Source organism: Quercus lobata, chromosome 8 (genome assembly GCF_001633185.2).
Source record: "Quercus lobata isolate SW786 chromosome 8, ValleyOak3.0 Primary Assembly, whole genome shotgun sequence".
Classification (NCBI taxonomy): domain Eukaryota; kingdom Viridiplantae; phylum Streptophyta; class Magnoliopsida; order Fagales; family Fagaceae; genus Quercus; species Quercus lobata.
Genome location: NC_044911.1, coordinates 55,308,957 through 55,326,734, shown reverse-complemented (window position 1 = coordinate 55,326,734; position 17,778 = coordinate 55,308,957). Strand labels below are relative to the sequence as shown.

The 17,778-nt window shown below is 35.1% G+C and overlaps 1 pseudogene across 1 annotated transcript; it reads left to right on the top strand.

Moving 5' to 3' along the window:
• The first annotated feature begins 4,165 nt into the window (after positions 1 to 4,165).
• On the top strand, positions 4,166 to 8,727 carry LOC115957092 (annotated as a pseudogene). The gene is made up of 8 exons (XR_004084321.1): positions 4,166 to 4,643; positions 4,785 to 4,875; positions 5,348 to 5,422; positions 6,261 to 6,306; positions 6,401 to 6,683; positions 6,945 to 7,092; positions 7,194 to 7,348; positions 7,754 to 8,727. The product of XR_004084321.1 is annotated as a transketolase, chloroplastic-like (transcript).
• The last annotated feature ends 9,051 nt before the right edge of the window (positions 8,728 to 17,778 follow it).

Genomic DNA, 17,778 nt, shown 5'->3' with positions numbered 1-17,778 from the left:
AGAACCAAAGTTTGTGATCGGAAACCCCACTAGGAATACTGATGTTCTTAAATTTGTTCCTGTTTGCCACTTTTGTGGCCTCCGTGGTCACATTCGTGCTAATTGTCATAAATTAAAATTTAAGCATTCTGTATTTCAATCTAGGATTTGTGATGATATTTCTCCTACCATAAGTCCATATAAATTGTTTCATATTCTTTTGAAAAATTTGAGCTTGTTGGCTTGTGAAAGGAATTTGCAGGATTTCAGTCTTTCTCAGAAAATTGGTGTAATCCCTCAATTACACTTTGCTTCACATAGATTTTCACCTACAAAGCTGAAGACTCGTGCTAGATGGGTGAGAAAAGATTCTCCAAGGTGAGTGTTGCTAACTTATCCCTAATTTAATTCTTTCAATTAATTGTGGACATGTTTTGTTTTTCTTTTTGGTCGTGTTTTTTTTAGGTTGTTTTTTATTTAAAAAAAAAAATCCAAAAACATTGAAAAATTTCAGAAAGACAAAAATATTTTATTTTGAGTCTTGTTTTATTTTTCTTGAGGATTACATGAATTATGATATCTCTCTTGATTTAGAACATGTTTGACATTGTGGAGAAACATGAATAGTATGTGTTATATAAGTGCTAAACTATTTTTGATTTTGTATGAGTATGTACTGGTTTGTACATGTACTCATGGGTTAATTAACAAATTGATATTTCTTGTTTATGTACCCTCTATAGCTTAGTTAAGCACTGTCATACTTTGCATTTGCATTGTTCATTTAGCATAATGTGTGCTTTTTGTTTTTGGTCATAAATTATTTAAAACCAAAAAGATTTTTGTGTTCTTCACATCTTGGATTTATAATCAAGGATTGACCATATTATCTTTACATAACAAGTTTATGTACCTTGTTTAGCTTTGATGAACTTACTTATTGCACTTTACTAGTTGGAGTTTTGTAGTGCATGTTGTGTGGGAAAGATGTTCATGGTTTTGATCACTTTGTGTTGATCTTGAAGTCACATGTCTTTGACTGTCGGACTTGAACCTTTAGAGAAAGGCATAAATAACCATCTCACCACTGTTCACTAGCCAATCATGAACACTTTAGTGCATATCATAAAATTTTGTACTCGAGAAAGTGTAGCACATGCACGAAAAGAACATAAGGTGAAACCTCGGTTTAAATTGCTTAATACTTAAAATTGGTGTGTACTATTAGGCTTGATGCCAAAATCACATGACTTAAAATTGGTGTGTATATTATGAGGCAAAAATTCAAGAAATTTACATGATTGCAAGCTTATGATCTAGGAGATGTGGAAGTTATATGATGTAACTTTTTAGGTGATAGTCTCTTTCAAATTCTATGTGATGAATTTTGTAGAAATTGTGATTGGTTTCCATTTATATATCACCTCACATGTATCTCAAGTTTTTGCTAGTTGCACACACTACACAAGTTACTCTTTGCTAAACTTGGTACATTATATTGTGTGTAATCTTGTTGTGGTCATCCAAGATTAAAAGTTTCTTGATTTTGATGCAAAATGTGTTTAATGTTTTGAGTTCTTTGAGGACAATTTGATTGAAAAACTTGTTTTTGGAAGATCTGGGTTGAATTCTAGTTTTTTTTGAAAAACTTTTAATCTCATACTCATGCATTTTATTCATGAAATATTGTACTTTGAGGAGTTTCTGCATTAAATTGCTCTGTTTTTTCAAAAATTTGATTTTTCCATGCATCATTTATGTTTAGGATTCACATGCATTGCATTGTTTTCTATATCCATCTTGCAGTTTTGCAGTCATATCTCTCATTGTTTTTACACATAACATGCATACACTTTGCTAAATTGGGTACTCAACTTGATTTAAAAATTGATTGATTAATTTTAGAGTTATGTGTGAATTGTAGAAAATATTTTTCTTAAGAGATATGATAGATAATCAATGTGCAAATATTTTCTCTACTCATGCAATTGTTTATGGGTCATATAGTGCCATGTTTACATTTTATTGCAAGAGAGAATATTTTTTCTTCATGTGTATCCTCAACTTAAAAAAAAAAAAAAACTTGGTTTGTGTCTTTTTATTTATCCCCAACCCCCAAAATTGTTTTTCCCAAAACTTGTTTTGTTTTTCCTATTTTTATAGGGGGAGAAATTTTTTTTAACCTTTGTGGTTCTTAGGGGGAGTTGTTGCTCTTCATAGGGGGAGTTGTCTCTATTTTCTCTTACTATGTTGCGTATGTCTTTGTCAATACGTGACAAAAAGGGGGAGACATAGATGAACTGTTTGTTTTGTTTAAGGGGAGAATATAAAAAACTTTTTGTTCTATCTAACTTAGGGGGAGAGTTAGAAGTTACTTTTGTTTTTTATATTCTATTTCATATTACTGTTTATATGTCTTTCTTTCCACACATGCGGTGATGTGTTTGTTGAGTGTTTCAGGAAAGACAGGTGCATTCTGATTAAGACCTTCTACCTCTTCTTGCAACTTCTAGGTTAGGAGTCTTAGATTGGGAGTTGTGATGTAATTGGGCATTTTATTGTATTGGGTTGTTCTTGTATTTGAGCAATTCATTTTGTATGAAAGTTTTGTCACGAATTGCCAAAGTGGGAGTTTGTTAGGTTCTAAATGTTTAGAACAATTGGCAAATGGTGAACACAAACTTGTCTAGATATAGATTTTAGAGTCTATAGGTTTTATTAGACAATGCTCAATGTGATTCAAGTCAAGATTCAAGAACATACAAGCTGCAGGAAGAAGATTTTATAATCTGTTTGGTTCGATCGATCGAAAGACAGGCTCGATCGATCGAAAGTCGTATCTGCAGAATTTTAATTAAGCCCAAACAGCAGTTCAAGCCCATTTAGGATTAGGGTTTCTAATCTACTTCTCCCAGTATATAAAGGAAACCCTAAGCATGTTTTTATAAGGCTTTTCAGAGAGAAAAGAATGTACCTCTTTTGTATTTAGGGTTTTGTTTCTAAAAAACTCTCTTATGTCTTCTACTGGTGCTATTCCTTGAAGAATCTCAAGATCCGGTATTGTAGAAGTTGCTGCCTTCTCTTGTCATCAAAGGTGTTGATGATCTAAACCTTTAAGGGTGGTCTTGGAGTCACAAACAGGAGAGTTTGTGTTGCTAAACCTTTGAGTGGGATCTCAAAGTCACAAACGGGGGTGTTTGTGTTTTGTAAAGACCAAAGAAAGAAGGAGTCCGTGGATTCGAAGCTTGCACGTGGTCGTGTCAGTAAGTTCTACTGGTTGGTAGTAATAAAAAGTCGAGCGTGGGGGCTTGTAAGTCTTATTATATGAATTTCGATTCTTTCTAGTGGATTTGCTTTTTACCTTGAAAATAGCTAGGTTAAATTCTCCCCAAATTTTTTACCGGTTTGGTTTTCCTGGGTGATCATATCATTATCTTATTTATTTTCCGCTGTTATGCATGATATGATTGTTTGATTGTGATAACCTAGACTTGGAATTTGGACTAAGTAACAACTTGGTTAATTAACTAGGTTAAATCAATTGTTTAAGGGGTCTAAAAACTAACATATAATTTAAAAAAAAAGACACTATATATCAGTTTTTCTTAATTGTTAATTGATTTGAAAACAAAGCTATTCCAAATCAACATTTTATCTTTAGGTAAAATAAACTTAAATGGTAAAGAACCACTTTCATATAGAACCAAAAGCTATAATATAAAAGTTATATCCCTGCACTTTTCTCTTCTCAAAAAAAGTGGAAAAGTGAATAAAGTCAAATAAGCTTAAATGGTTAAGAATCATTTTCATATAGCACCAAAAGCTATATCATAAAAGTTATATCCCCGCACTTTCCCTTCTCAAGATTAGTGGAAAAGTGAATTCTCGTGGATTATGGCTTCCTCTATTTTAGGATTTTGGTTGAAGTAGAGCCAACTCAACATCTTTCTATTTGGCATGCACAGCACGTGTAGACCAATGCGACGCCCAACTCAGCTTCAGAGTTCAGACACAATATCGCACCATTGACCCTGACATTCGCCACATGCATTTATCATAGTTAGCTTTCTCATCTCCAACAAGCTTCACCTCTCTCTCTCTCTCTCTCTCTAACACGCACAAAAACAAAGAGAAACTAGCCAATTTTCCTCCATGACTCTCTCTTCACTTCTCTTGCACCCATCTCTCCCTCTCCTTTCCTTCAAATTTACAACCCAAAATAATAATAACAACAAAATCAATACACTCCCAACTCGGTTCAAACCATATAGTTGCCTCAAATCCAACCATTCTAGCTAGCATAACAAAATCCCACAAACTTTCTTGCCTTGAAGAGCTCAAACAAGCTTTCCCATCCAAACTATCAAACCAAAACAATGACACAGAGCTAGACGACGGACGAATCATTTCAGGAATTGGTTGATAAGCGATGCGTGGACAATGTGAGAATGCTTATTGTTGATTCGGTGCAACATGCCAAGGCTGACCACCCTGGTATGGCGCTTGGAATGGCTGAAGTGGGTTATGTGCTATATAGGCATGTCATGAGGTACAATCCCAGAAACCCCAAATGGTTTAACAGGGACAGGTTTGTTTTGAGTGCTAGCCATGGTTGCTTGCTTCAGTATGTTTGCCTTCACATCGCTGGTTTTCAATCAGTTCAGGCATATGCATATTTCAAATTGTGGGAGTAGTTTTCTAGACTTTCTAAAAAACTTGGATGATCTATTTCAAATCCTATGCATATTGCAAAATTTTCACTCTATTCTCATCAAGCTAACTAAAGGAGGAATTTTTCCTCCCAGTTGCAAGACCTAGAACGCTTGTGAAAGCTTGGGAGTCGGACCCCAGGTCACCCTGAGAATGTGGTGACAGATGGCATTGAAGTGACAACAGGTAAATTCTTGCCATATAAGGTGATAAATTGCACAATATTTTTTACAATTTGTTAAGATGATAAGCTGTGATTGGAATAATGTCAATTTTATAGAAGTGAAAAAACCATACATGTATAGAAGAAATATACCCATAGATGATATTAACACTATTAGAATGAAGTACTAAAAGTAGATTCAGGTGAAATATTGCTGATTCCACAAATAATTAGAAAATCCTTTCCAATCAGTTGTCTTGTATTCATGATTAGCTAAGAAAATGTTTACTTTAACCGGTAATGTCTCCAAAATTCAATTATCTCAATACTTACCACTAGGTATCGCATAAATTATTTAGGCTACAGGTTGAAAAAGGCATAACCATAATATAATTGCAGATTTTAATACGCAATTAATGTTATTCTATTATTGGAGTTAGGATTTAAGTGATATACTTGTTTAGTTGTTTAGCTAATAACTGTTCTTGATAATAGGCCCCCTTGGACAAGGTGTAGCTAATGCAGTCGGTCTAGCCTTAGCAAAAGCTCACTTAGAGCATTTGCAGTAGTGTAGCTATATTGCTATATTGCTATAATATAGCTACACTGCTGCTAAAATGGTGCTCCAGCAGTGGAGCTATATCCATTTTTTTTAGCTCCACATGAGCAGTGCACATCTATAGAATGTGCACTGTTCATTAGAGCTAAAAAAAAAAAACATTATTTTATTCCAGCTTTTTATTAAAAAAATGCCTCTCTCTCTTTCTCTCTCTCTCATTCACTCTCATCTCATCTCTCTCAATCTCAACTCTCTCAACTCCGGTATTTCTCTCAACCTCACTCTCTCAACGTTGTGCTTCGGCCGCTGAGTCGTGGTTGTGCTCTGGTGTGCGTTGGTATCGGGGTTGAGATCGGTGTGTGGTTTCGACGTTTGGGTAGCTGGATTTGGGTTTGATGGATTTCGGCGTTTGGGTTGCTGGATTTCAGGGATCACGGTGGAGATGGTGGTGGTGGTGGGTCGTTTTGCGGTGGTGGGTCGTACCGGTGTAGGTTCAATTTGTGATGGCTGGGTCCAATTTGTGATTTGTGGCGTGGGTTCGATTTAGGTTGGTTTTTTTTTTTTTTTCCTGCTGTTGACTGGTGGCCGGTGGTGGTAGAGGTGGTGGTGGTGGTTGTGGATTTGTGGGTTCGATTTGGGTTGATTTTTTTTTTTTCCTGCTGTGGATTGGTGGCCGGTGGTGGTGGTGGTGGTGGTGATATATTATTTTATGATGAATATATTATTTTATTGTGTTGAAAACTAAAATAGATCCATTGCTGTAGCATGTGTTTAGGTAAAATAGATAAAATAACTTTTGGTGGAGCTAAATTGCTAAAAATTTAGCTCCACTGCTATGGATGCTCTTAGCAGCAAGATTCAACAAACCTGATGCTATTCTTGTTGACCATCGGACGTAAGTATAAAAACTAGTTCCTTTTAACTCGGACAAAAAAATTTGAAATAGCATGATATGTTGTCTTTGAGAATCTATAGATTTGTCAATGCAGATATTGCATCATGGGTGATGGTTGTGCAACGGAAGGCATATCTCCTGAAGCTGCATCCTTGGCTGCTCATTGGAAGCTTAATAAGCTTACACTAATATATGATGATAATCATAATACCATTGATGGACCGACAACCTTAGCATTGTCTGAAGATATATCTACTCGATTCAAGGCTCTTGGTTGGAATACAATCACTGTGGAGAACATACACAGTAATATGAATTCATTTAAGGATGCCCTCTGTTCTGCTTTCAGTGAAAATGAGAAACCGACTTTCATCAGGGTGTGTAATCTAGTAGAGATTCTAGAGAAGAATTTTTTTACTTCATCTTGGCATCATAAACTTACTGATTATTCTCATAATTTTAAATTTACTCACTAAATGGATAAAATTTTGCAATATTTTGTGGATTGAACAAACTATATATATTTAAGTAGTAACAGATTATCGTAGCATGCTTTGAAATCGAACCCCTTAATGCAAATTTTTTTCTATTCAACTCGTTTGATAATTTATTTTCCTTTTCTTTTTTCCTCTCTCCAGGTGAAGACACTAATAGGAAAATTGTCTGGGAAGGAAGGAACATCGAAAGCTCATCATGGTACCTTCGACGAAGATGATATGAAAAAAATGAGACAAAAAGTTAATTGGAGTGATCGTGGGCCATTCCATGTCCTTCCTATGGTGTATAGGTTTGGGTTATTGAACTTATACATAATGCTTTAGAGCAATTTAATTTCCACCAGAAGGGGAAGAAATCTATGATATAATTTTCCTTATTACTTTGTTGCTGGGAGTTGCAAATTCAAACAGACCATGGAGAAAGACTGGAGGAGGAGTGGTACTCTAAGCTTAACTACTACCAAAGTAAATATCCAGAAGAGTCTGTAGAATTTAAAATTCTCCTCAATGGAGGTCTAGTTCCTGGCTGGGAAAGCTCATTGCCGGTAAATTTTTTTCACACAACTTCAAATGAGAGAAATCACTTGGTATCTTTGAGATAGAGTACGTTAGACATTGATCATTTGTTAAAATAATAGTTAAGTTATTTAATTCACACTTTCCTATAAGTCTAAACTTTGGTACAATTGATAATTTATCATGCTATCAAATTATGTGATCCTAAATTCAAATCCTATCTCTATTCTATACTCCATTTAAAAATTCCACATATTGGCTCCACTTATTGAGGGGAGAGTGTGCGAGAGGAAGTGTTAGATTAATAATTAAATTGATATTAAGTTAACTATTTCTTGAATGTTCCTGCTTCTTTTAGTATGTTCCACCTCAAAAAGATTTATTACAACATAATTGTGTGAGTTTACAAGTCTGTTATTGTTATGGTCTCACAGAAATGGTCTGCATCAGAACCAGTAGATGCTACTCGTGGCTACTCAGAGAAGTGCTTAAACCAGCTTGCCAAGGTGCTTCCAGGACTAATCGGTGGAAGTGCAGACCTTGCAACATCTAACAATGCTTATCTCCACGATTTCAAAGACTTCAGCCAGCCCAATTCCCCATGCGGCCGCAACATCAGGTATGGAGTTCGTGAGCACTCAATGGCCGGAATTTCTAATGGTCTTGCATTGCATGGAAGCGGTCTCATACCATTTGCAGCCACTTTCCTTATATTTTCTGACTACATGAAGAATTCAATCCGACTCTCTGCTTTAAGCAAAGCCGGAGTCATCTATATCATGACACATGACTCAATTGGTCTTGGGGAAGATGGCCCAACTCACCAGCCAGTGGAACAACTTGCTGGCCTTCGAGCTGTGCCACGGCTTCTAGTTTTCAGGCCTGCTGATGGCAACGAGACTGCTGGAGCTTACAAAATGGCTGTTGCAAACCGGGATGTTCCTAGTCTTATTGCACTATCAAGGCAAAAAGTGGCAGCACACTTGGAAGGAACATCAGCAAGTGGAGTTGAAAGAGGTGGATACATAGTGAGTGATAATTCTGGGAATGATTTGCCAGAAATAATGTTGATTGGTACTGGATCCGAGCTATGCCTTTGTGAAGGGAGTGCCAAGATGTTAAGGAAAGAAGGGAGGAGAGTGAGGGTGGTTTCACTAGTGTGTTGGCGGCTCTTTGATCAACAGGCAAAGGAGTACAAGGAGTATGTCTTGCCACCAAGAGTTTCAAAGCGAGTTAGTGTTGAGGCTGGCTCACCAATGGGCTGGAGGGAGTACGTGGGAGGACAAGGTTGGGTGATTGGAGTGGAGGATTTTGGAGCTAGTGAGGCTTATTTGGATACGTTTAAGAAGTTTGGTTTTACTGAAGAAAATGTTACTAGGGTCACTAAGTCCTAGTTATGTGATTAGCAACTGTTGTTGTTTTTTTTTTTTTAATTGATACCATACATGATAATAATTTTTTCCTTTATCATCAAGTTGATACGCCAATTGGTTTTGGTAAAGATTGGAATCAAATTTTGGTATCTTATTCAACAATAAGAAACTTTATGAATTAAGCAAATTAGAATCCACAAATGGTATTAAAGAGATAATACATTAGGGAGACTCCAATTGAGTAGTTAATAACATATAGGAACGTACCACTTGACCCAAATGGTCAAGTCAATGAATTTAAGCCTAACTATGTTATATATTGACTATTCATTCTTGCCATTATTATTTAACATGTGACTTTATTTGTAGATGTATACCTAATAATCTCCTATTCACGTGTGAGTTATTGCCTCTTTGTGGCTTAAAGACTACTTTGTGAGCCATGAACAAGTCCTACTAGTTTTTCTTTGTTTTATAGGTTTTTTTCTTCATCAATGTGTCATCCATGGGCCTATCTTATCCATAAGAATCACGTATCGATCCTACATGCTTATCCATGAGAATATCATACTACCAAGTCTATGAAATCCATAGACCGTTCTTTTTTATTTAGCACCATTGACAATGCTAATTTATTGAGCCTTTTTCCAAGATTGTCTTTGTGTAGGCATTATGAGCTTATATAATAATACTATGCATACTTGTGTAGACTCCAAGTATATGCATTCATCCTTGTTCCAATTGGAAAAGAAACCTTGAAAACCTTGTCACCCACACAACATCATAGGCTCTGATACTGCAAGTTGGGGAGATGACGTATTGGGAACGCTCCAAATGATTATTTTTTAAAATTTTATTTAGAAGGAAGTGACAATTAAGTAATATGGGCATCACTTAACCCAAAAGTGTAAGCCAATAATTTTGGGTCCAACTATGTTATGTATTAATCACTAATTCTTATGATTATTATTTAATGTGAGGCACTACTCATGAATATCCAATGGTAATTCAACAAATGGTAACTGTGAAAAAGACCTCTTTGCTAGAAAACAATTTGGGTGCAGTCGGATCTCCCTCCCAAATGAGTTGGCGAGACCAATATTGGGAGTTTATCTATTTACATTGTATGTACAATTTTAATTCAAAATTTTAAACCAACTTTGGACTTACATGTTGTGTACATCAGTTTTTAGCCCCTTTATTTTTAGACTTAATTACCTTCATATAAGAATGATTAGGTTCCTAAGTAGTTTCACATTAAATTAAGATAAAGAAACATGATACAGAAAGACTCACTGTATTTGTCCAAATTATTTTGTAAATTATCTATGATGTCAATGTTTATCCTCCAAGATTATTTAAGGAAGTATTCCTGATTTCTAGATTTTTAGGCTACTAATTTCCATCAAATTTTGATGGAAAAAATTGGCATTTGCCCTTTTTAAAAAAACAATCCAGCATTCCCTCTTTTGAAACTCGATTTTTTCAAAATCGAGTTAAGTCCTATAGTGGTGTTTTTAAGGAGCCTATGTGACGTTTTAAGGATCTATAGTGACGTTTTATAACTCGATCTCCATGAAGTCGAGTTATAGGTAAAAAAAAAGAAAAAAAATTGCATATAACTCGACTTTATGGAGATTGAGTTAAAAAACGGCACTATAGGTCCTTAAAACGCCATTATAGGGCTCCATAATTTTTTTTTTTTTTAATAACTTGATTTTGAGAAAATCGAGTTTCAAAAGAGGAACATTTTCCTAATTAGTTTAGGAAATGGGGCAAAATGCTAGATTTTTTTTGAAAGGGGCATTTGCCCATTTTCTCCAAATTTTGACTATTTCAAAATCGTTTTCCACAACTCTGTTTATTAATCTCAGAATAGCAACAAAGATTAGGCAAAGATCAAAGGAAGTCAAAACAGAATCAATAGCAAGTTAAATGCAATTAAAATCTCCTAATGGTGCGTTTAGATGATAGAATTTGGGTATGTAGATTTGGATTTGGGTGATTAAAATTTAAATACTTTGTTTAGATGTTTTGAAAAAGTCAAGGATCTGCTTCTCAAACAAAAAAAAAAAAAAATGTCAAGGATTTAGATTTGACAAATCCACCAAAAAAATTTTAACCTTTAAAGTCTGTTTGGGTGGAGGATTTTTTATTTTGTTTTCAAAACAGTATGAAAACAATTTTCAAAAAATTGAAATTGAAACTAGTTTTCAGATAATAATTTTTATATTATACAAGTTTGGATCCTACTTAAAGAACAATTTTCAAAATATTAAATAAATAAAAAAATATTTAGGAGATCATTTCTATTTTTGAGATTAAAAAAAAAAACATTTACAAAAAGAAACATGTAGAATATGTGGAATACTTTTTTTTTTTTTTTGGGATAATGATAAGGTAAAGCTCATGTACCTTTTTATTTTTATTTTTTATATAATGATAAGTTTCAAATTTAAAGTATGAGAATTTTTTGTGTGATGAAGATAAACTCCTTAATTTAGATAGAAAAGTTTGAACAAATCTATGCCTATTGTTTCTCTCAGCCATTATCAAAATCTTATCATGAACAATGAAGATAAACTTTTTTGAAAACTGTATTTAGAAAACATCAGTCATAACTAGCTAAATCACATTCATGACCAATTCAAAATCCTTTTATTTTACCACATACTCTAGATGATTTTTATTTAGAGTCTTAATTGTCCAACACGCATTGTTTCAACCTCCTCAACACATAAGGAGCAACTTTATATATTTCTCTGTTGCTTAACTGCTGCAATGTACTGTATGCCCTTCATATATTATCCAAAGGCACCATAAATTTCTTCATTCTTTCCAATAACATTTTCTTCTTGAAAAAGATACCAATATAAGATATGGACACCAAGAAAGCCATTTCCATGTTCCTTATCGTCTCCTCCATGCTGGTTGTGGCATTAGCAGAGACTTGCGTCCAAATATGCATGCCTCAGTGCTTCAGACAGAATCCTTGGGCAACTATTAACGCATGTCAAAATGCCTGCAATTCTGCTTGCAGCGGAATGAAAAATTCTATAAAGCCCCAAGATATTCGTTCAACCATTGAAAAAATAAATGCCTTAGCTAAAGGTAAATTAGATTAAAAATAAATGCCTGTTTGTTTTGCTTAAATAAATGAATATGCCCTATCAAATAAATAAATGAATATGTACCACTTCCCAAACTATATTTTAATTTTCTAGTTTCTCTTGTGGTCATCAAGAGTACTCCTGAAATATGTATTGTAATGAATAAGATTTGATATTGTATTTATGAATATGGGTTTTATTTATTTTTCGTTCTAGTGATCTCATTATTTGGTGTGTTTGTGCTAATAAGATAACAAAATGGGTATCAACAAGTAATGCCTTAATAGATTAGTCATATGATATTTGTTGGATTTTTGTATTTTGGGAAAGACAAGGTAGAGAAAGTCTATACTTGTTACGAAGCTTAACCAACCGAGAACTTGAATTTTCTTAAAAAGAGTGAGGGTCACGCCATAATCCAAAGTGTTGTGTAATTTCTCCCAAATAAATATTATCCAGAATTAATAATTATTATTTTTTTTTTTTTAGTTTCTCTTGTATTTTTTTGTGAGGAGTGGGCTGGTAGTCGGTGGTGGCCAGATCGACGATCATTGGTGGCTGCCAGATCGGCCAATGCGTTGGAGATTGGAGCGGTGGGTTTTGGGTGTTTGTGGATCGGTGATGACGGAGGGGTGGGTGCGTGATCTGGGTGGTGGAGCTCGGACTAGCATGAGGGAGAGGATGAGCTGCGTTTGGTGTGAGGGAGATGGTGGAGCTCGGCCACAACTGAGCTTGGAGAGTACCAATGAGGAGTGCGTGTGAGAAGCTTCGAGAGAGTGTGTGAGAGGTGTAATTCATTTAAAGGTAAAATAAAACCTGAAATGGTTTTACGGGTGAGAGGTCTTATTTCACAGTCAACGCATAATTAGATTTCTGTTTGACCCAATTTTTTATACCTACCAAACACACATGCTGGTGTAAAAGGATTTCCTGAAATCGTTTTTAGCCAAAACAAACGCAGCCTTAGTGTACTAGTGATCTCATTATTTTAGTACTCCAGAAAGTGTGCTAATAATATGGATTTATTTTTTCCCAAACCACATTTATTTTTTTCGTTCTAGTGATCTCATTATTTGGTGTGTTTTTGCTAATAAGATAACTAAATGGATAACAATGTACAAGTAATGCATTAATAAATTAGTCGTATGAATTTTGTTGAGCTATTTTATCTTGGAAGAGACAAATTAGAGAAAGTCTACATCTATTATAAAACTTAGCCAACTGAGAACTTAAATTTTTTTAGAAAGGACGAGTATCGCACCACAATCCAAAGTGTTGTGTAATTTCTCGCAAATAAATATTATCCAAAATTATTTTTTATTTAGATTCTCTTGTATTTTTCCATTTTTCTTGTGTTTGCACCTACATGTTGTAACTTGTAATTTGTAACAACAGGTTAATACATAGAATTTGGATGAGTTCTCCTTGTCCAATCTACTTTCCACTGTTTTATCCCCTACCATACGTATAATAAGATATTGAAGTACGGCTTTGCGTTAAAAAGGAGTGCTATTTTATATATACTAGTTTTGAACTTGTGACTTGTGTGGGAGACGTTTTTATCAAAGAAAGGTAGAAAGGTCAAGAGCAATGTAACTCTCCTATCTAAAAGAAAGAAAAAAGAAAAAAAGAAAAAGAAAAAGAAAAAGAGAGAGTGCCTTGTAGTTCAATACAATTGGTCAATTCTCTTCACATGGAAAACTTGGATTTACAAGTGAAAATAAATAAATAAAGAGATAGAAGGTCTTGAAAATCGAAGAGACTTATATAAGCAATATTACGATTCTATCACAACTGGCTTTAATATTAGGCATTGTTATTTGAGGATATTGAGAAATGAAAATGAATATTAAACATTGTTTCAACAAGACTATTTTATTAAGCAATTGCTAAAAGTTTTTTTTTTTTTTTTTTTGACAAGTAATAAACTCCATTGAAAATTGATATAAGGACAAAAGGATAAAACAAGGCACACAAGCAGTGTGTTAAGAGGCAATAACAAAAGAGAAACTAAACAACAGTGAAAGTACAAAAATCAAGCATGTCAGGCAGAGATATGAAAGTAACAACACCCGAAGCATTTGCCCATTCAAACAAAATCTGAAAGAACTTCAACTCTTTAATTGACCTTTCATCCCATTCAAAAGTACATGTATTCCTGATAAACACAAAATCTAAAATCCATAATTTGCATTTTTGAGAGCATGCTATTATATCTCCATCCACACATCAAAAAATAATTAAAACAACTATAAGTAATTTTTCAAGAATGATATTAAAAATAACTTAAAATATGATAATGATAGGGATGGATAACCTTCACGTCACAAGGTGATTTAAGAACTATCCTCTAGTCATGTTAAACTACATTTAATTCATCATCTATAGCAATGCAAAAAAGAGAATACAAACTTTTAGACAAATAAACAAAAGAATTATATACCGTATAGAAAAGAATGCACCAATAGGAGCTATTGATCTATGCCACATGAAATTATTTCATTATACCCCCAAAAAAAAAAAAAAGTATTTATTGTCATATAGAAATAAATGTAATTATAAACTCTTTTATGTTGAATTTTCACATTAATCTTCTTCCTCTCACTCTCTAAAACATAATAAGATGGGTTTCAGTTAACTCAATTGGTAAAATCTCTGATGGTTAAATAAGAGATCTAGGGTTTAATCCATGCCTACACCAAAAACTGATTAGTATTTTAGTCTGATGATATCTTTTTCATCAAGAGTGTACGCCAAAGGTTGAAACTCTCTAAAATAATAATAATAATTATTATTATAATAATAATAATGCAAGGATATTACCTATCAAAAAAATGCAAGGATATTATACTACAATGTGGGATCAAGTTTGACAGCATCCAAAAACCCTAAAGCACGTGACAAGTTAAGTGGTAAAACACAACTAAACAAGTCACCTACTACTACTGAAGATCAGTCGCAAAAAAAAATAAGCAACCTGTGCAATCCCTACCTGGACCCGCAGAGAAAGACACCAGTAAAGGGAAAAAATGGCAAACAACTTTCAACTTCATGGAAAAAAGAGAGAAGCAGATTCAACAGTGGACAACTTTGGTTTGTCAGCAAAAAGATTTTAAATGGATTGTAGTGAAGACAACACACCTTGTGTAGTGGTAGGAGCTGAGGGTTAGCCCCGCCAGAAGCAATGAGTTGTTTAGCATGGAACTATGATGGGCTTGGGAACCTACGTACAGGGAGAGAGCTCGTCGAAATCATATACTGGCAAAAGATCCCGCTGTAGTGTTTTTAGCCAAGACACTTATAGACGATGCAAGGCTAGAGGTTATTCAGAGAAGTATTGGTTTTGATCATAGATGGGTCGTTCCTAGAGTGGGAAGGGGTGGTGGATTAGTTCTTTATTGGAAAGCTTCGATAAACTTTACGGTGGAAGATTCAGATAGATACTATAATGATGCAGTGATCGATAAAAATACGGAGAATGAATGGAGATTGACGGGTTTTTATGGGGAACCCGATACAACTAGGAGACATGAAGCTTGGGATAAGCTTAGGGTTTTAAACTCACAGCCAGAGAAGCCGTGGCTTTGTTATGGGGATTTTAATGAAATTATCAGACAAGATGAGAAACTAAGGGGTTCAAGGAGGCCTCATAATCAGATGCAGCAATTTAGGGAGGTGATAGATGAATGTGATTTTATGGACATGGGATTTGAAGGTTCAAAATATACTTGGAGCAAGCACTTTGAAAATGGAATTTCAATTTGGGAGAGGCTTGATAGATGCTTGGTCACTAATAGTTGGTTCTTGAAGTTTGGGGGCTCAAAAGTGTACCATTTGAATTGTACATCATCAGATCATGTTTCAATCCTCATTTCACTCTCTAGTTTGATTCCACCTATTCGAAAAAAACTTTTTCAATTCAAACAAATGTGGTTATCAAACCCGAGCTGTGAGGAGGTGGTCTGTTTGACCTGGGATAGTAGGAGTGGTGTTGGGACTAAGGGTGATATTTTGTGTAAGGTGGAGAAGTGTGGGAAAGAGCTAGGTAAATGGGAAAAATTTTTTTTTGCTAATGTAAGGATGGAGTTGAATCGTTTAAAAAAAACTTTAGATAGAGAGGAGAGGGCAGCCATGGTTAGTGGAAACAATATCCAAGTAAGACAGATTAAGAAAGAGATAGAGGTGATGCAGGAAAGGGAAGCAACAATGTGGGCCCAAAAGTCGAGAGTTCTATGGCCAAATAAGGGTGACAAAAATACTAAATATTTCCATAGTTGTGCCTCAAAGAGATTCAAGAAAAATTTAATGGAAGGAATTAGAGATGGGGAGGGGTTATGGAGAACTAGTCAGAGGAGATAGGTGAAGTTATGGTCAACTATTACAAAACTCTCTTTGCCTCAACGGAGGGTAATGTTTCCACAAGCATGTTAGAGTGTGTGCCCACAGTGAAAGATGAGGAGATGAATGCAAGTCTATGCCGTGAGTTTGAAGCATATGAAGTAGCCACTGCCTTGCAACAAATGGCACCCCTCAAAGTACCTGGACCGGATGGTATGCCGCCGCTCTTTTATCAACATTTTTGGAGCATGGTAAATCATGATGTCACTTCCTCCATATTGTCTTGGTTAAACTCAGGTACCATACCAACTCCCCTAAATCATACTTTTATTACACTTGTCCCAAAAATAAACTCTCCTGAATATGCTCACCAATTTTGCCCTATCAGCCTATGTAATGTGCTTTACAAAATATATTCCAAAGTCCTTGCAAATCGCCTTAAAAAATTACTCTCATCTATTATCACTGAACACCAATCTGCCTTTACTAAGGAAAGATTAATTTCAGACAACATTTTGGTGGCTTTTAAGACCTTACATAGTATGCAGAAATATAAGGGGGGTTCCTATGGATATATGGCTTTAAAATTGGATATGAGTAAGGTATATGACCAGGTGGAGTGGTATTATTTAGAGGGAATAATGAGGAAGATGGGTTTTAGGGAGAGGTGGATAAATCTTGTAATGGGTTGTGTGAAAACAATTTCATATTCTGTTTTGGTAAATGGAGAACCATGTGGGACGATTTTCCCTACAAGGGGGATTAGGCAGGTAGATCCATTTTCCCCTTTCCTATTCCTCCTTTGTACGGAAGGGTTGAATGGTTTAATTAAAAAAACAAATTTACAAGGAGACATTCATGGTTACTCCCTTTGTAGGAGAGGCCCAAAACTAACACATCTGCTTTTGTAGATGATAGTTTTATTTTTTCCAGGGCAACATTGGAGGAGTGTAATAAGGTGATGGACATACTAAAAGTGTATGAGGAAGCATCGGGACAAAAAATAAATAGAAGTAAACCCTCCTTGTTCTTTAGCAACTCTATACCGGAAAATGTGAAGCATGGAATTAAGGTGACCCTTGGTGTTCCAGAAATTATGCAATATGAGAAGTATCTTGGGCTGCCCTCTCTTGTGGGCAAAAGGAAAAAAGAAAGTTTCAACTACATAAAGGAGAAGGTATGGCGGAAACTTCAAGGATGGGAAGCCAAATCACTTTCTCAAGCCGGAAGGGAAGTGCTCTTAAAGGCGGTTATACAAGCTATCCCAACTTACACTATGAGATGCTTCAAATTGCCGGTAGGTTTGTGCAATGAGATTGAGACCCTAATTAAGAAGCTTTGATGGGGGCAAAGGGGTGAACGTAGGAAAATCCATTGGATTAAATGGAAGGAGATGACAAAATCAAAGATTATTGGAGGTATGGGTTTTAGAGATCTTGCTATGTTCAACGATGCTCTCCTAACAAAGCAAGCATGGCGACTATTGCATAATATATCTTCACTCTTCTATAAAGTTTTTAAAGCACGTTTTTTTCCAAATTCTTCAATTATGGAGGCTGCTGATTCAAGGATGGGATCTTACGCATGGAAGAGTATCCTTAGATGAAGAGACATTATTCAAAGGGGAGCAATATGGAG